We start from the raw sequence: 20,704 nt of genomic DNA, 5'->3' as shown, positions 1-20,704 counted from the left end.
TCACCCTAAAAAGGGGAACACAGAAGAATCTCAAACACAAGTTACACCAGCATAATAACAAAACCACTCCACAAACTTACAAACAAGAAAACCAAGAAAGTGCGTTCAAAAATTGAGCACTTAATAAACATTGGTGCTAGAATGCCATAACCTACGCACCGACAGTTGTTAACGCCCGGAAGTGGTTATGGTTTTAAGCGCATCATTACCCATCAGATGCTTCCAATGACATGCGTCTCAAATAGCCTCTGACAACCAGTCCAACTCCTTGCCTTCACGTGTGGTTCAGACATTGAGCCGGGCGAAACTGTTACCACTGACAGGGGAAGGGGCGATGGCGAGTAACTGCAATGGCGCCTAAACCAGTAAGCTTCGGGAAGGAGGGGCTCGTTAGCCTAGGTAGGCTACCCTTCAAGGAGAAGAAAAACTCTGAATAAAACCTCCGCTGCCTTGCAGCTAGACCCAAACACGTGAAAGGCTTAGGGAGACAACTCTGAGGAGAAATCAGGAGCAGGTGACCCTTAAGCAGATTGTGGCACACTGTGCTGTATTCTGACAGAACCTGTAGCGCTGCTGACCCCAAACTGTATCGGATATTTCCGTTCCTTTCGACACATCAGCTGCGTGGAGGGGGGGGGGAACTGCTGTGAAGGCAAAATCGTTCCGATTATATATAATGCCCAGGCTTTCATCTCGCTTTTAACTAATGCATTTAAAGAGCCCACTTTTGATATTTTGTTAAAAAAAATATCACAAAATACAACATAAATAAGCTGTAATATAACTCCGCCTGGGTACACCTTATAGGGAGGTGTCTTGCCGGTCCCAAGCCCGGGTAAAGGAGGAGGGGTGATCGTAAGGCTAGCAACCTCACATCACTAAACTATTGCTACAGAAACTGGAAACACACCAAACCAACTAGAACTTGGTCAGGAAGGTTCCTCTGTGGAAGAGTATATGACGTGTATTAGTGAAAGCCCTCTGGAAGCTAGGACACCGACAAACCTTCTGACGACCAAGACCTCAACCAGGATAAGGACCTGGAACATCAGAACCCTGTATGATAGCGGCAGAATAAACGAAGTGGCAAGCGAAATGAGAAAGTACATCACAAAACGAAAATGGAGCTGGATAGGACACACCCTGCGTAAACCAGCTATCAATGTTGCAAGGCAGGCACTTGACTGAAACCCCAAAAGGAAAGAGAAAAGTGGGCAGACCCAAGGAAACCTGGAAGAGGTCAGTCATCAGTGAAGTTGAGGGTACTGGAATGACATGGGAACAGATGAAGAAAGCTGCTCAGAAACGAGTTCGGTGGAGAGGTGTGGTTGCGGCCCTATGCTCCCCTGGGAGTGCACAGGATTAAACAACAAGCTGTAATATATTTGATTTTTTACTGAAATACAGAAAAATTCTAGAAAGTACAATTGAAGTGAAAGTGGATTGAAAATTATGTAACAAATGAAAATATTAAAAAAAAAACACTTGCCAAAAATTTTTTTTTGATATCGACCTGTAGTGAAATGATACGTATTCTTATGAACAAAGTACAATGTAGCATTATGTATGTGTTATAGATGATATAAACAATTCTTCTTTTTAAATAGGAAACTCATTACATTTATATAATGTATTATACATACTGCATTTCAAATAAAAATCGCAGATGGTAAATGTAAACAATTTTGTAAACAAGGTCAGTTGGAATGTAAATTGAACTACAAAAATCAATAAGGAGGTAAATATAAAGGTCAATGTGAAGGTCAATAAGAATGTAAATATAAAGTGACATGTGTAGGTAAATATAAAGGTCGATGTGAAAGTAAATATAAAGGTCGATATGAAGGCAAATAAATGTCAATAGAAGATAACTATAAAGGTAAATGTGAGGGTAAATTTTAATATGATTGCCAATGTGAATGAGACTAAAACCTATTAAAAAAGGACCTTTTGAATGTTTTACTTGAAAAATATTCTAATATGAATTAATATGAATTAACAGGCTTTTACTACAATGCTAATACAACCGATTTGTTCCTTGAAAAGATAAGATACCCCACATATTCAGATTAAGACTTTGGATTCACCGTGAAAAGAAATTATTCGAAAAATAATATTTTTTAAAAAGCTCATTTGTAAGTGATACATTTTGTTCCATAGGCATGTTTGTAACTTTTTTTTTGTTACAAAACTGTAATTCTAAATTCAACAAAATATTTTGGAATTAGGAGGAAAAATTGTGGGCCAATTAGATTCTACTCTAATTTTTCTTTCATTTTAAGGATTCAAGTATATAGGCCTATTGTGAGTTATATTCTTATTTTTTTATACAATAGAAAAAATATCAGTATGAATAAAGGTTGGAAAAATGTGACTATGAAAATAATATTTGGGTTCAGAACTCATCTCAATTGTAATCTTATAATGAAAAATTTCGTATGAATTCTAAATTTTCCAAAAACAAAGTCTTAAAATAACAAAGATAATAAATTTGTGTGAAATTACAGAAAATCTGTCGCCATATTTGACTTTTCTGTTTTAAAACGTCATGTTTTCGTCTGGAAAGGGGTGGGGCGGAAGAGTGAAAACGATTAATCCTCGCTCCTTTCATAATTTCTGTTAATGATTGCATTTGGCATTAAAGGATAAGGGTGGGGCGACTCGATATAAGAATTGAATTTATAGCACATATAAATTATATTTGTGCCTTTTTTTTTAAATTTTGTAATTTCTTAACTAAAATCGGTTTCTCCTAATGGGCGGAAGGCAATTGCATGTATCGCCCCTCCCATCTGGTACAACCCTTTTTTCATTTTATATTTATTAATGATAAAATTCAAGATCAGAGTCTGTGTGCGACATAATATACAAATGGGTTAAAACATCAATATGAAGCTTATATTATGTAGATATTCTACTAATTTTGTTCACAAACTATAATCTAAAAATAGGTTTAAATATAACTAATTAGTATATATTATTAGTATATACTAAAAAATTCGTATACAAATTGTGTGATTTCTTTACTAAAATTCGCCAAGGGGGGGGGGGGGGGGGGCGATCGCCACTACCGCCCCTTCCCCCGGATCTGCCAGCTATTTTGGTCCATTAAGGTATTCTCTCTCTCCCTCTCTCTAAATTGTCCAAAATTAAGTTTCACTATGGTGAAAGGTGAAGCAACCAACAAATAGATGATAATACACTTATATTTGCTAAATTTCAAGAGTATTACATATCTTTGAACTAATCAATAATCTTATTATTCTAAAGGAAATTTTATAAACTCATGTATTTAAAAGCTATGAAAAATATAAAATGTGTTCTATATTCCATTTTTTCTAAATATTTTCTTTAAAAATCATGTACAAAGAATTGTATATGTTAATATTTTTAATTAAAATAAATATATATATAGGATTATATAACTTAAAATTTCTTCATTAAATGTCTCTCAATAAAATTTTAAAATAATATTGATGAAGGAATTGGCAAGTATATGTGTAATGTGAATTAGGAAGGAGGTTGCAGTCTCTTTAAAATTAGCTCTGTTGATTATTCAACTTTTCCTAGTACTTGTTTATATATAGCTATTTTGATCCTTTAAGATATTCTCTCTCTCTCCCTAAATTGTCTAAAATTAAGTTTCACCATGGTGTATAAGCTTTTCATACATCTGCCGAAGCTTTTGACCACCTTCCAATTTTACAGACTGCCACTCTTACTAAGCTATGATGATTATTAAACTTTTGAGCTAAGTAAAAAAATGAAATTTGACTAATAAGACTAAAGTTCTACAACTTTTTAGAAAATATTCCTTTGTTGTACTCCTAATGTATACCATATGTAAACAGTGATAGGCATATGGGAAACAAAAAAATATGTGGAATGTTATGTGGAGCTTTTGATGTCACGTTGCCACAAAAATCATCAGTTCCTATTGTTTAGGCCTGTGAAGATTAGATAATAATGTAAAAGTAATGTGAAAATCGGAAACATTAAAAAGAAACTAATTCTACTTTGTAGAAAAAATAATATAAAAGGGTAAATATTTTAAAAATACATTTATTTATTTAAAAAAAAACAACAACATAAAAATAAAGCTTATATTATGTGTAGTTGTATTTATTAGTATGGATCAGTCATGTCATTATGGGCAGTTGTTTAACATCTATAAAAAAGCTAACAAGATCCTCGAAATAAAGAATCACCCTTTGTGTCAGGATTTTGTTATTTTACCATCACAAAAGAGATACAAGACACTGATAGCAAAGACAAACAGACACAAACACTCTTTTGTTCCCCTGGCAATCAAATCATTAAATAAGAACAATCTGGTATAAGCTTTGTCACATGTAAATTATGAGTGAGTCTGGTGTGAATGTACACTTTGGTTTCTTATAGTTATAATGTTTTTTGTTTGGTGTAATGCACAAATTGTAATACAAATTTCCTTACGGATAAAAAAGATTATTATTATTATTATAAAATTTGTAATATATATAGACTCTATACTAACAATAAAAAATCAGCCCGATTGGAAATATTTTTGCCAATTGCTTTAAGATTAGCGCTATTTCACGCTTTTAGCTTTCTCAATATGCTATAATTCTATTACCTGTCTGGACCAGTTGGAAAGGAGTGGGGATGTCTGGGTGATTGCTTTTTAAATGCATTTTTTTTTAATAGGTGGGCTCAAGCCTACTCAAAAAGAATTAATTCAACTTATACCACCACATATGTCAAGTACAATTTTTTTCCCTTGTTCAATACTAAACAAAATATTTAATCACCAATGGTTAATTATTTAATACTTGTTATTGATTCTTGTGTTGTCAAGTAAAGGAAATACTAGTGCTAAAAATGAACAGAGATTGGGTGTACAAACTTTTGGCCAGACAAATAGACAGACAAAACGAGTTGATATAAGCTTTGTTAAAATGAAAAAGGTTTTCTAGCTGAAGCCCAAAGTCAATATATAATGTTTCAACCATAGACTTATATATTATATCTAGACTGGAAACCGGAAATAAATTCTTATCCGCGATTGATCGATTCACAGACCTAAACATATATAGATTTTTATGTACGTAAACTCTTTTTTTCAGGCTCCAAGGGAGTCGCCCCAATCAATCTTTTCTGTCTTAGAAAAGTAATGATCTTTAGTTTTCAAAGTTTAGAAATAATGCAAAATCATTTCTCAGATATTCACACAAAATATATGAAACAAAGCCATTTCCTGTTTATTTCCATTGAGATAATGTTTCAAAAATCCTAGATGGAAATAATTCATGTTGATTTAAATCATCTTATGTACATTTAAATAGATTGAATACCTAGATCTTTCTAGATTATGTATCTAAAAATTGGAAAATAATAATTATGAGACGAGAGTACTCTTATTTTTGATGTTCAATTACTAGATCTAGATCTAAAAATTAAATTATACATTACATAGGTTAAAAAAAACACTTTATTTCTTTAAACTACTTTACAAAACAACGCCTTGATCCAACTTTCTAAAAAATGTTCATGACATTTTTTGTAAAGTTAAAAAATCTCCATGTCCAGTCTAGATATAGTATACTATGGTTTCAATTTAACTTACTATGTTAATATAAAAACTTGGAACCATGCTTTATTCAGACCAGACATAATCATTTTCCCTAGATTTCTTTTGTTCATCAAAATCTTAAAAAAGAAAAAAAAACATTTTAATTATATTATAAGAAATTTAAAACAAATGCATTGAGTAAGTGAGGAAAATTTTACAGGACTACAAACACTCACATAGCAATAAATATGTTGTTTTAAAAAGAGCAGCTTTTATTCATTAAGCAAAAAAAAAAAAAAATTGATACAAAATCTCAATTGCCCCTGCCTCTATGTGACTACATCAATACTAGGCCTACTCTTTAACTATCAAACAAAACAAACAGGATCAGAATGCGATTATAGTAGTCAAAATGTTTAAGATGTTTGAATTTGTATTTTAATTTCTAAAACCATTTTAAAATGGACCAATAAATCAGTCTTAGTACACAAAGTCAACAAAGAATCTTAGAGTAGACTCCATTGTCTCCCTATCCTTTCACAAGGTTGTGACGCGTTGCCCTCAATGCAAGTGTTGTTTATGTTTATATTATATTTTCTACATGTTTCGGATATTCCTTCAGAATGGAAGATTCTTTCATACAAGCCCAAACCTCTTACAGGATGGTGAGAAATTCTGACGAACAGGTTTTGAATATCGGACCATTAAAACAACAGTCCGAAGCAAATACTATACCATTAATTTAACATTATGAAATGTCATTGTACCATAGTAAACTAACAGTTCAGTGTATCTATCAGAGATCTTTGTGCTCAATAGATTTATCTCTTCTGTGCCATATTTTTACCCAAAACTTCTGGCCAGTGGGATTTTCACTACATGGACAAAAGGTTTCACTATCTTCCAGAAGAACATTAAGACTAAGACCCACATAGTTGAAAATTATTTAGACTAGTTGTCCTTTTTTAGCAACTTTTTATGTGCTCAAAGCAACAAGACCATCCATAAAGTTTACTAAAGGTACTATATACATGGAATAATTATTATTAGTGGTAGTCTTTTTAGAGCGAGTCACCATTTGTTGGTCTTAATAATTATGTAATATGATTCATTAAATCTATATATATAATTCTCTTCTTCCCTCAACAGTCTGAATGAGCAAGAAGTAAAGGAAAGATCACTCTCTTATTTCTGCAGATAGTAACCCCATGAAAAAACAAGAGGGGGGGGGGGGGAGAACAAGTGGGTAATCACACATCGATACGGATGGCTGTGCGCTGGACTGTCAAACCCTGACCGCTCCAATCCCCCTTCGTCCTGGGGTAGGTTTGGACTAGGAAGTTAACTATCTTCAACTCTGAAGGAACATCCGAAACATGTAAAACATTATATAAACAAACATTTTACAAACATTAAATAGCAGCGCCGGACTTAACCATTGTGACAAAGAAGTCATGGAAAGAGAACAACTAATCTACTATGAATATTCACCCGTCACTAAAAAGGAGGGCTGGACTTAAGCATTTTGGGACCCTATGCGAAACGGATTTCACGGGCCAAGTTTGGGTAGGGAAGCGGATAATAAGTGAAATTTAAGAGTTTGTATTTGAAAATAAATTCGTCTATGAATTTTATTCATTCTTTACTACGTACAGAATTACTTTACACCCCAAAATGACAATTTTTAAAATATATTTAAGTATATTTTAAGGACTTTTTTGTATATTTTGCAATTTCGGGAGATTTCCAGGAGCTCCTGGTAAATTGACAGGAGGGCGCGGGAAATCTGTTTTAAGTTACAAAATGGTTTAATTTAATAATTAGCGCGGGTCCAATGAAAGTGTAGATCCTTTGAAAGTGGGGGCCCTCTGTGGTCGCATAGGTTGCAGTGGCATATGACCGGCCATGCAAAATAGCGATATATGCTACGCTGCCGGTCGACTAGTTTACTTATAAATTAGCTTGGCTTACGAAAATGAGGTCCTGGGTTTGAATCCCGGTGAAGACTGGGATTTTGAATTTCTGGATTTTTAGTGCGCCCCTGAGTCAACCCAACTCTAATGGGTACCAGACTTTAGTAGGGGAAAGTAAAGGCGGTTGGTCGTTGTGCTGGCCACATAACACCCTGCTCATTAACCGTTGGCCAAAGAAACAGATGACCTTAACATCATCTGCCCCATAGATCGCAAGTTCTGAAAAGGGAAACGTTACTTTTTTTAAAAATATTATTTTACATTCTTGTTTTGGGGGCCTGGTTGTTGAGTAGAAAAGTGCTTGGCTTCTGAAATGAGTCTTAGGTTTGAATCTCGTTGAAGTCTGAATGTACTAGGTCTGTATATTCATATGACCATAATCTTAAAGTTATTTTGTTATAAGACTAATGCAAACAGGAATGTTATAGGTAAACAAATTAATAGCTGAGTTTGCGCCCCTAGCCTATTATGTTTTAAAATCTTCTTTGATGAAGTGCTTTATTTATTTCTTAAAAATCCTCCAAAAACAAACAAACACAACAAAACAACAAAAAAAAAAGGTGATCCAAACAGGCAGGTAAAATAGAGGTTTCAATATTTTCAGAAAGAACATAAGAATGAAACTCTATCAAAGACAAATGACAGAGAAGAATGGAGAAAGAAGGTTGACGGATCTTGCGTGGTAACCTAATCTCAACAGACCAAATGATAGGTGAAAGTGAATGTGAAGTTAGATGTGAACCTGGCCTAACTAATTTCTTATAATGAATATATAATTGCTCTAATTGTTTTGTAAAGGAACAATCTCTTATTCCTCAAGAAAAAAACATTTCCGTAAAAACAAATGTCCTTTAGTTAAGTGTTCTACCGTCAAAGAGCAATGCTGCAGTTCACACGATAATATGAAAAACTACTTATTAATTTTTGTTTTTAAATTATGTGTAATTTATATGCATCATAAATAGATTTTTTCTCTAAAAATGTGTAAATGTAGTAGTTAATAATACAAAACTTAACTTAGCAATACAAATTTTTAAAAAAATTTAGACAAAAAATTTAAAACCGTTTTCATAAATGAGTTAAAAATAGTGAATAGTTGTAAAGTGATGTATTTTTCATAAAAACAGCTTGCATAAGTGATTTTAAAAATTCAATTTTTCGCTATCAGAAAAGAAAAAAAGTAGCCTTAGCATTAGAACTTTGAATGGTCTAAAATATTATGATGTCAGATTTTCACTATCTTTTCTAGTTTACGAGATCTAAATGGGACGAACGGACAGACATTCCACACAAAACAAATAGCTTCTTTTCCCCTTTCAAAGGGGGGGGGGGGGGTGCTAAAAAATTAACAATATCAGGGCCTAATTAATCTACTACTGTATCATTATTAACAATAAATGTTATGAGCTGATTGCAGGTTACATTGTGTCAATCACCACCAAATTGGTGATTACTTGGGGCAATTTAGAGCGCATTGCGACACATGGTGTTGCCGCTGAATAGAAGACGTAGAGACAGTAGACCACATTCTTTATGAAGATATTATTTTGCATGAAAGACGAAGGGGACATCGACATTCAACAGAGCTCATTTGATTACCTTCATCATCCTGTACTGCTTTGTTTGTCTCTATGCCAACGTCAGCAGACAAAGCAGAAGGTTCCTTGGAAACATCTTTGAATTCATCTGTCTTTAAGGCCTCTTTATAAAACAAAAATATATATTAAAAGATATTTAGTAATTTAATTACATTTAATTCCAAAACTAGAATACTAGCAGTATGCCTGTTGATTCGTTTGCAAGCTTTTTATTATTTTATGGCTGGAACGCCACTTTCTTTTCTATCTTTTTTTTTAAATTTTGATAAACGGGCAACATTTAAACAATCAACCATACATATTTTTTTAGAACTCGAATTAGTGTATCTGAAAAAAAAAAAGACCCAAAAATTCTAGTAGGGCCTATCAACTTTACTTATTTGCTCCCCCCTGAAATTACCTACCGCCCACAAAAAAAGTCCTACATACAATCTCTTGACTTTTCTTCAGCTTCTCATTATTTATTTCGATGTTGCTTTTAGACCGTAGCCCCCTCCCTCACACACAAAAACCCACTTTCACACTTTTAGACCTTTTTTTTATTGCAAAGACAACCCTTAATGTTTTTAGCATCCTCCAAATGATCGACCCTTTAACACACATTTTTTAGCTTTTAAATCAATATATAGCATCTATGTCTAGTTTTAGTTCGCAGCCGAGCACAGACGTAGAAGGCGAAAAGGACATCTATATCGACCACCGGCGAACAATGGTTATGCCTGCCCTCGATGTGGAAAAATATGCAGGTCGCAGCCGGGGCTGCGTAGACACGGGAAATACTGCATTCCACATTAATCTTCGGACTTAAAAAGCCTTATTATTATTATTATTAGATTTTACCTTATTTTGCATCCTTCAATCATAAAAAGACTAGATCTATTTTTTTAATGCTATTAATTTAGTATGTTTTGTTTTTTTAATTAGACATATTCAAAATAAGCAGACTAAGGGCAAAAGAAAAAAATTGCTTAAAAATACGAAATTCATGTGATATTTAAAAAATGCTTAATATGTAGTAGACTGCATCTTTTTGGGGGAAATACCGAAAATAAAATACAAAGAGCTTCCTTTTTTTTCACGAATTAAGGTCGTCAGGTTTCAGGTTGCGAATATGTCCAAACTGGTTCTTTGTGAGCACCTAGGAGGTAAAAGGAACCTTTGTACAAACTTTGTGTGTATCCGTTAGGGGTGCACCGGATAGTCCCTCCGGCTCCGGCTTCTGCCGAATATCCGGCATTTTTTACTATTCGGTGCTATTCGGCTCCAGTCGGATATCACTACCGGATAGTAAACCGGATAGTAAAAAATACACCTATTTAATATGCATAAAGTGGACCTCGTTCCATTAATGTCTGTTGTAGAATGTATTAATGTTTATATTAAAACAAAATAATGTGCTTAAAAATAGAACCATTATGAATATGCACCAAACATCGTTTATTATAAAGACAAGGCGTGTTAATAACTTAATATAAATAGAAATGAAACTTTACATCATAAATGCGCTTTACATACAGAGCAGCAATGGCTGGCACTTTTTTCAATTTGTCTTGACCTTTGAGTAGGTTAGTTAACATGTTAAAATGCTACATTCCGTGACTACGTCATGCTGGCCAGACGTCTGTCTAGCTGTGCGGGTATATCAAGGCGTGACCTCCGTGTATGTCGAAGGCGCTGGTATATCTCCAGAGGTAGAGATGAACAACTCCCACCCCTTTTATTTGTTTAGTCCATCACATTGAGTTTTTTTATAGGCAGGTGACCACAAGTTAAATACGATGGACGTAGGTTTAATGTCAGCGTATTGACACTCTTTAGGGGTCACACCTTTTGAGGGAACTGAGTTTGTTTATTTAGTAGTTAATCTTTATTAGGGGGGCTGGACTACAAGAGCCACACCTCTAAGGTAACTAGGTATATTTCCAGATGGACAACTCCCTCCCCCTTTTATTTGTTTAGTCCATCACATTGAGTTCATTGATTGACAGGTGACCCCAAGTCAGATACGATGGACGTAAGCACTCTCTAGAGGTCACATGAGGGAACTATGTTTGTTTACTCAGTAGTTAATCTTAATTGGGGAGGGGGGGGGGGAAAGGGGACTGGACTTCAAGCCAAACATCTACACGGGTATCCGGACAAAGAGTTTGCTTATTTGGAGAAAAATCTTAATCACGTGGTTGGGCTAGAGGCCACACTTTTTCAAGTGTGCCGAGTTACTTGAACATAAATCTCAATTAGTAAGCTGGACTAAAGATCACACGCACCAAAACCAGTGACCTTTAGCTACACAGAACACAAACCGCGAGATTATATAGCCTAGTAAGCCAGTAACTAATTATTTTGTAGAAGACACGACCAGGGCTATCTTTAAATGGAGAGCTAAACACCCCCTACTCATTATTTTATTTTTTTTGGTCCTTGACACCCAATTTATTGATAGACACTGACCATTTTTAAGCCAGAATGAAAAAACGCAACGTGCTAACAAAGGATATTACACTGTCAATAAATATTACGGTTAAATACTTTTTCTAACGTGTTAACTTGAATATTACTCCTGCAGTTAAGTGTCTTGATTTGATAACAATATTCTTAATAATTTGTGACAGTCAATTAACTCCTTGTTATTATTTTTTTTTACTTAAGATGCGTACTTAGCCACTGTGTATCAGGCCAGGACGACTTTTACACACCTGACATCCATAGGCTTACTATGGTTCCCTTTTGTAACAGTTACTGAAACCACGAATAAAATAATTAATAAGTATTAATTAAGAAATATGTTTCTAACATACGTTCTTTGCATTTAATGTTTCTTACGTACGTTCTTTGCACAATAAAATAAAACAAAGATGTGCATGTTTGCGTGTGTGTATTTTTACCTTGTATTAAAATCTTTACAAAGAAAGCTAATTTCATTGTTTAATTCTTTTGACTTTATAAATAACAGAAAACCTTACAGTAAATTTTAAAATCGCATAAAATAAATTGATTAATAGTACCGCAGTTAGATCTAGCAAACAAAGAAACAATAAAAAAAAAAATAATAAAAAAGCGTAAAAAAAAACAACCCTTGACCTCTAACTAGTGGACGGGTATAATTTATCTATATGCTTGACTGACCATGCCAATGTGTTATCTTTTTTGACTGACACCCAACTCTATTGCGTGCGTATGCTCAAGGAAAAAACAATGCTTGATGGTTAACACAAACAACTATACACACTACTCTAGCACTACATGTTTAGGCTCACTAGGTATATCTGACCAGGTTGTTGCTCTAAAATGCATGAACACATACATCCGACCACTATACAAGGCAGATTGCACTTTACTTATGAGAGATTTACATTAGTAATTAGTTAAATATATACTAAAATTATTAACATTGACCTTCCTACACACATCCTTTACAGTTGGTGGCATCGTACATTGGCGACGTACATACACACAGATACACTCATGCTATACAGATTTTTAGAAATAATGTTAAGTTTGAATAAATCAATCAGTAACAGAGTTTAAAACAATAAGGTATATCAAAGGAAAAAATAAAACCAACCAATATAGGTATGTTATTTAACAGTTTCGTAAAATGTTCAGCAACACAAGCTATTAACAAGACACTTAGGTATCCGGCTCCGGCCGAATATCAAATTTTACTATCCGGTCATATCCTGCCCCGGCCGGATATCAAAAAGTACTATCCGGTGCACCCCTAGTATCCGTACAACAGTTGATGAGAATTCCTGATCAATGAGGTGTTTATTTACAAGACATCACAAACACATCTTCTTATTAAACCCAAGGCTTAGGCCGAACTTCTCTGTTTTCTGTCTAATGTCAACATACATTTTAAGTCTGGTCTCTGTCATGAGCTCGAGTGCATCTTCTGCACTAACTTGGATAGGGGTGTGCAAGGCATGGTTATAACATTGCCTCCTCTTTAGATATTTCGTTCCGTAAAGAAACAGGTTCAGGCCAGGGCAGAGAAAGTTTGTCAGTTCAGGTGAAAGTTGATCAGTGGGAATGACAGATGAAGGGAGAGCATATTCCCCATAAAGTCATCTGTGTTTTCTCCTTCTCCAATTTGCCAGTTTTCTCTCGGAGCGATGTCGTGATATTTGGTTCGTCCTCTAAAATGACGGTTGTCACTGATGTCAGCCATTAACATGTAGATTTAGTAGCGGTCACTCTTTGTAGTTCCCAGGGTTGTTGTTCTAGGACGTCGTCAGAGACCTTTTCATCTGACATCTTGTGAAAGATTTTTAGTCCCACAGGAAGCCACCAAGCAATTCACTGGTATCTCCTTTGACACACAATTTGAATGTCTTTCCTCTGTTACGCCCTTTGCATATATCTTTTTTTTTTTTTGCAACAACGTTTGCAGGTATCTCCTCTGCTACACATTAGCATGTCGATTTGCAAGTATTTTCTCTGCTACATTGTCATCTTCAGCCATATCAGGGAGGTATGCCCAACGTTCTATATGCTAACTACTGCATCAGGTTCCACTGGAATTAAATTCACCATCGTTTTGTTACAAAAAACTAAGTCCAGCGGGCAGCATGTCATATCCAGCTAGTACAAAATATTCTGCAAACTAGTGAAGTACTTTGTTTATGTTCCATACCTACACATGACTATACCGAAAATAAAAATAAAAATTGGATCAATCAGAACAGACAGAAACATTATTTTAACTTCTGCCAAAGAGAGAATTCTTGTCCAGAGAAGTATCATTTGGAATTCGAATATTCTAAGACTAAAGTGCATCATAGAGAGATATACCTTACCATATATTCTTTTATCTTCTTTGTATGCAGCAGCATCATGGCGAAAATGGTCATAATAATGAACTTCCTGAAAGTCTGTGTCTTTACCTATTACCAAAAAAAAAATTGAAAATGCATTTTATATTTACAAAAATTTTATTATTGCTTTATAGCTAACAATAATATAGTGAAATAGTGACCACAAACTTTGTTAAAATAAAAAAAAAATTAGGATATTACCGACTGAAAAACTAAAATGATTTTTTTTAAATTTTATACTAGCAGTGCACACAGGCTACACCCGTTGATTTGTTCCCAGGCTTATAATTATGGTCGCAACACTCCTTTCTTTTTAAATTGTAATAAATGGGCCACATTTTAACGATCAACCTAACATACTTTTTTAGTCCGTGAATTAGTGTATCAATTACAATGTAATTTGAGGGTCTGCTCTTTATTTCCTTTTCTGTCTGTCTATCTCTCTCTTCACTTTCTGGAATCCCCATTTTATTTTATTTTAACCTGCGGAACGTAATTTCTTCAACATATATTTTTGACTTCATTAGGAAAGACCCGCTCCACAATGCTCCGGAGACACCCACACGCACTCATATGACTTTTCTTCGGCTTCTCAATTCTATTAATATTAGATTTCAACTGTGACCTCCCCAACTTCTTACCTTTTCCCTTTTTTTTTTTGCAGCCTTTAATCTTAATGCAAGAAATTTTATCTTATCTTTTATAACACAGATTGCAGGTTACATTGTGTCAATCACCACCAAATTGGTAATTACTTGGGGCGATTTAGAGCGCATTGCAACACATGGTGTTGCCGCTGAATAGAAGACGTAGAGACAGTAGACCACATTCTTTATGAAGATATTATTTTGCATGAAAGACGAAGGGGACATCAACATTCAACAGAGCTCCTTTGATTACCTTCATCATCCTGTACTGCTTTGTTTGTCTCTATGCCAACGTCAGCAGACAAAGCAGAAGGTCCCTTGGAAACATCCTCGAATTCATCTGTCTTTAAGGTCTCTTTAAGAAACAAAAATATATCAGAAGATATTTAGTAATTTAATTACATTTAATTCCAAAACTAGAATACTAGCAGTATGCCTGTTGATTCGTTTGCAAGCTTTTTATTATTTTATGGCCGGAACGCCACTTTCTTTTCTATCTTTTTTTTTTAATTTTGATAAACGGGCAACATTTAAACAATCAACCATACATATTTTTTTAGAACTCGAATTAGTGTATCTGAAAAAAAAAAAGACCCATTCTATCTTTTTTTTCAGATACACTAATTTGAGGTCGAAAAAAGTATGTATGGTTGATTGTTCAAATCATCATTTCTACAATATAGACATTTGACTTGATTTAGAAAGACCTGCTTTTAACGCTACACACATATGCAAATATGCTTTTAACCCAAAAATTCTAGTAAGGAGTATCAACTTTACTTATTTGCTCCTCCCTGAAATTACCTCCCGCCCACAAAAAAAGTCCTACATACAATCTCTTGACTTTTCTTCAGCTTCTCATTATTTATTTCGATGTTGCTTTTAGACCGTAGCCCCCTCCCTCACACACAAAAACCCACTTTCACACTTTTAGACCTTTTTTTAATTGCAAAGACAACCCTTAACGTTTTTAGCATCCTCCAAATGATCGACCCTTTAACACACATTTTTTAGCTTTTAAATCAATATATAGCATCTATGTATAGTTTTAGTTCGCTGCAGAGCACAGACGTAGACGGCGAAAAGGACATCTAGATATCGACCACCGGCGAACAATGGTTATGCCTGCCCTCAATGTGGCAAAATATGCAGGTCGCAGCCGGGGCTGCGTAGACACGGGAAATACTGCATTCCACATTAATCTTCGGACTTGAAGACAAGCCCTATTATTATTATTATTATTATTATTACATTTTACCTTATTTTGCATCCTGTAATCATAAAAAGGATCTATTTTTTTAATGCTATTAATCTAGTATTGTTTTGTTTTTTAATTAGACCGCATCTAAAAGGACATATTCAAAATAAGCAGACTTGGGGCAAAAGGAAAAAATTGCTTAAAAATACGAAATTCGTGTGATATTTAAAAAATGCTTTATATGTAGACTGCATCTTTTTGGGGGAAATACCGAAAATAAAATACAAAGAGCTTGCTTTTTTTTTTTTGCATCGTTAGGGTGCGAATATGTCCAAACCGGTTCTTTGTGAGCACCTAGGAGGTAAAAGGAACCTTTGTACAAACTTTGTGTGTATATCCGTACAACAGTTGATGAGAATTCCTGATCAATGAGGTGTTTATTTACAAGACATCACAAACACATAAAAACAAGGTCTGACTTTATCTCATCTTCTTATTAAACCCAAGGCTTAGGCCGAACTTCTCTGTTTTCTGTCTAATCAGTAATGTCAACATACATTTTAAGTCTGGTCTCTGTCATGAGCTCGAGTGTATCTTCTGCACTAACAATTATGATTAATATAGATCTAATTTTATTTTATATCTAGTCCAATCTAGAATATCTAGAAAATAATCTAGATCTAGAATCTAGTAGATACTACTTAATACTAGATTTAAGATTAATAAGATTACTGATTTAGTAACATTTTTAGATTTTAGACTTAGTGATTACTAGATTTTAGATTCTAGATGTAGAGTAGTGTAGATCAAATTCGTCATTATTATGATTATTACCATTTATTTGTGATAACTTTTATAATAATTATAAAGTTTCTTCAGTAGTAACCATTGTGTGTGTGTCTTGGACTAGCTTAGTCATGGCAAAATTTTTAACATTGTAAAAAAAGTAATAAATAAATGTCTAAATAAAGCCAAAACCTTCTAACTTCTTTTATTTTATATGTAAACAAAGGATGAAGAACTCTTTTATAAAGTAAAAATAGTTCCAATGTTGTTAGTTAAAAATTTTAATTCAAAATGCAACAAAACAAAAGTAGGGTAAGAACGTCTATCCAGAACGTCTATAGTCCATGCGTTTAGGGCAGTCGGGCCGTCTATGGGATAGACGCTCCGCACCGATTGATTAATGACGATTGTCTCTGATGTCAGCCATTAACACGTAGATTTAGTAGCGGTCATTCTTGTAGTTCCCAGGGTTGTTATTCTAGGACGTCGTCAGTGACCTTTTCAACTGACGTCTTGTGAAAGATTTTTGTCCCACAGGAAGCCACCCACGCAATTCGCTGGTATCTCCTCTGACATATAATTTGAATGTCTTTCCCCTGTAACGCCATTTGCATATATCTTTTTTTTTTTTTCAAAGAAGTTTGCATATATCTTCTCTGCTACACATTTGCATGTCGATTTGCAAGTATTCTCTCTGCTACATTGTCATCTTTAGCCATATCAGGGAGGTAGGCCCATGAAGCTCTATTTCAACGTTCTATGTGCTAACAACTGCATCAGGTTCCACTGGAATTAAATTCACCATCGTTTTGTTACAAAAACTAAGTCCCGCGGGCAGCATGTCATATCCGGCTAGTATAAAATATTCTGCAAACCAGTGAAGTACTTTGTTTATGTTCCATACCTACACATGACTATACCGAAAATATTTTTTAAAAAATGGATCAATCAGAACAGACAGATACATTATTTTAACTTCTGCCAAAAAGAGAATTCTTGTCCAGAGAAGTTTCGTTTGGAATTCGAATATTCTAAAACTAAAGTGCATCTTAGAGAGATATACCTTACCATATATTCTTTTATATTCTTTGTATGCAGCAGTATCATGGCGACAATGGTCATAGTTATCAATTTCCTGATAGTCTGTGTCTTTACCTATTACCAAAAAAAAAATTGAAAATGCATTTTATATTTACAAAAATTTTATTTTTGCTTTATAGCTAACAATAATATAGTGAAATAGTGACCACAAACTTTGTTAAAATAAAAAAAAAAAATTAGGATATTACCGACTGAAAAACTAAAATGATTTTTTTTAAATTTTATACTAGCAGTGCACACAGGCTACACCCGTTGATTTGTTCCCAGGCTTATAATTATGCTCGCAACACTCCTTTCTTTTCTTTTTTTTTGTTTTTAATTGTAATAAACGGGCCACATTTTAATGATCGCCCTAACATACTTTTTTAGTCCGTGAATTAGTGTATCAGTTACAGTGTAATTTCAAGGTCTGTTCTCTATTTCCTTTTCTGTCTGTCTCTCTCTCTCTCTTCGCTTTCTGGAACCCCCATTTGTTTTCTTTTAACCTGCGCATCGTAATTTCTCCGACATAGATTTCTGACTTGATTAAGAAAAACCCGCACTCATAAGACTTTTCTTCGGCTTCTCAACTTTATTTATATTAGATTTCGACTGTCACCTCCCGCACCTCTTTCCTCTTTTGGTTAGTTTTACTTTTTTTGCAACCTTTAATCTTAAAGGGAAACTCCGAAGGTTTTTCAAATTTGAGTTATTGACATGTTTAAATTCTGCGTGAAAAGTTGCAATAGTAAACATTTTACCATTTTGTATTTAAATGCTTAGAAACATTTATATTTAATAAATTAGACAGTAAAATTCTTGACTTAAAAAAAATGGGATTCTTTGAGATTTTGTTTTAACCTACTTCATACATTCCCTCAACAATACTGAAAGAAAAACTACATTTAATTAACCAATCGTATCGCTTCATTCTTACAGTAGGCCTAGCTGTTGGGCTTAGTGACGGCCTAGTCCAGATCTATGATACAGTATATATAGGCCTATATATATATATACTTGTATAAATAGATCTAAAAGCATTGGATAACCAACTCGAGAAAAAAGTAACATTTTCATCTAAGCTTTTCCCTGTCCCAAGAAGTAAATAGATCGTGTGTCTGAATGATTCGAACGAGCTGGTCAGTGTAAGGCTAGTCGAGACTACGTGTAGTCGATCATGACAAGACAACCAAGCGTTAGTGTTTGTTGTGTGTTGAGTGGTCTGGCGGGAAAATACACACTGCCGTGGTTAGTCAAGCATGTAAATCTACTTTTAATACGCATTTTTTTCTTTGCATACAAGATCCTAGATCTAACTGCATAGACGAAGATATATTTCTTTTACGAAAATGTAAACTTTGCTGTATGGTCTTCCGTTATACAGAAGTCAATAGATTTAATTAAACGTATTTGTGACGTCACATAGAAACCCGGTGAAAGTCTGACTGTTTTTGGATGCGCAGGAAAATTACGTTGGAAAAACATCAATTACTAAGTTATTATTGCAAATAAAAAAAATATATATATTCATTATCTGTAAATCAAAACATATAGGCCTATTATATCAAAAATTGTCAAAACCCTTTCCCTTTAATGCAATCTAAGTATGATATTAAACACCGAATACATTTATTCATATCAAAGTTTCAAGCCTAGAGAAAGAAATGTTTTCCGATGACCCCAATCGAATGCCACATTCCAGTTCCCTATTCTACATTTATTTCTTTTCGTTTATCTCACCCCTTTTAAATGTAGCGAAATGACAAAGGATCTAAAATTATCTTGTTAATAAGTAAATTTCCCCCTCTCAGACCTTGCGATCTATAGGGCAGATGATGTTAAGGTCATCTGTTTTTTTGGCCAACGGTTAACAAGCAGGGTGTCATGTGGCAAGCACAACGACCAACCGCCTTTACTTTCCCTAACTAAAGTCAGGTACCCATTAGAGTTGGTTAGACTCAGGGGCGCCCTGAAAATCCCGAAATTAAAAATCCCAGTCTTCACCGAGATCCCAGGTTTGGAAGCCAAGCGCTTAACCACTCAGCCACTGCGTCCCCTATCTTGTTAATGCTATTAGGTTGTTGTTGTTTTTTTGTTACTGTTTTTCGAAAATAGTACAAAATACCATAACTTGCTCTCTTTCTCTCTCTCTCTCTCTCTCTTGAAAAAAAAAGGAAGTGGAAATGGCCGTAAGGCATATTATATATAATTAGACTAATAGAAAAAGAAAAAAAAATCTGTCTGCGTTATTTTGTTCGCGCTATTTTGACAGCGCTTTTTTGTCCTCGCTATTATGTCGGAGAACCGGTGCAAAGCTTCAACTCAAGACTTTCTTGTAAAATGTTTATTTTTAAAAAATTGCTGGAAATATGTCAAACCGTCATCCAAGCCTTGTTGCTTGTATCCATCTTCAAGGTTTGGAGTACTAGGTTGCAAATAGTCATAATGATCAACATCCAAATAGTCCTGGTCTTCAAAGACAAGAAAAAAAAAACAGAATAAATAAAAACCATGGTTTTACAGAAAGAAATACAAATGTGCTAAAATAATGAAAAATGCATACATATTACATATACAAAAGGCAGCACAAGAGACCAAACTTTTAATAAGAGAAAATAGAGCGAAACAAGGGACAACACTGACCAGGCACAAACCAGTGATCCTCAGATAACACCTAGCAGCAACACACTGCCAAGTCAACTAAACTTTAGCCCATCTGGATCTAAAAAAAAACAACTATTTCTCTCGTTTGCAAGCATGCACTTGCCACCCAAAAGGTCAACGGTCAAAAGCCCTACTTAGCAAAACGTCCCTCCGTAATACCCCCCCCCCCCTTTTCACCAACAATCCAAACAGAGCCTACACACAAATAGCCTTAAGACATATTAGAAAGTTATTCCACTTAAGCTGTATAACTCTCAAAATCAGACTAAATAAATACACTATATATAGAAGCTTCGGTGAGTAGGAAGCCATTAAACTGAAAAGTACATGCAAATGTGAAGCCAAGTGCTAAAACAAATAATTGAATGAACGAATTAATGAATTTGGTCC

General features: G+C 34.4%; 1 long non-coding RNA gene across 6 annotated transcripts; it reads right to left on the bottom strand.

The window, feature by feature from the left end:
- Positions 1–3,461: 3,461 nt before the first annotated feature.
- LOC106059798 (uncharacterized) lies at positions 3,462–20,143 on the bottom strand. Of its 6 annotated transcripts, XR_008775405.1 has the most exons (7): positions 20,029–20,143; positions 17,639–17,725; positions 14,840–14,941; positions 13,922–14,008; positions 9,124–9,225; positions 5,606–5,688; positions 3,462–3,947 (listed from the first exon to the last, which is right to left on the bottom strand). It is a non-coding gene; the product is annotated as an uncharacterized LOC106059798 (long non-coding RNA). The 6 variants fall into 6 exon arrangements; XR_008775403.1 differs by lacking the exons at positions 17,639–17,725; positions 20,029–20,143 and adding an exon at positions 16,619–16,806; XR_008775407.1 differs by lacking the exons at positions 17,639–17,725; positions 20,029–20,143 and adding an exon at positions 16,763–16,801.
- Between the last annotated feature and the right edge of the window lie 561 nt (positions 20,144–20,704).

Source organism: Biomphalaria glabrata, chromosome 16 (assembly GCF_947242115.1).
Source record: "Biomphalaria glabrata chromosome 16, xgBioGlab47.1, whole genome shotgun sequence".
Classification (NCBI taxonomy): Eukaryota; Metazoa; Mollusca; class Gastropoda; family Planorbidae; genus Biomphalaria; species Biomphalaria glabrata.
The sequence above is the reverse complement of the archived record's forward strand: the minus strand, read 5'-3'. Positions and strand labels throughout refer to the sequence as shown.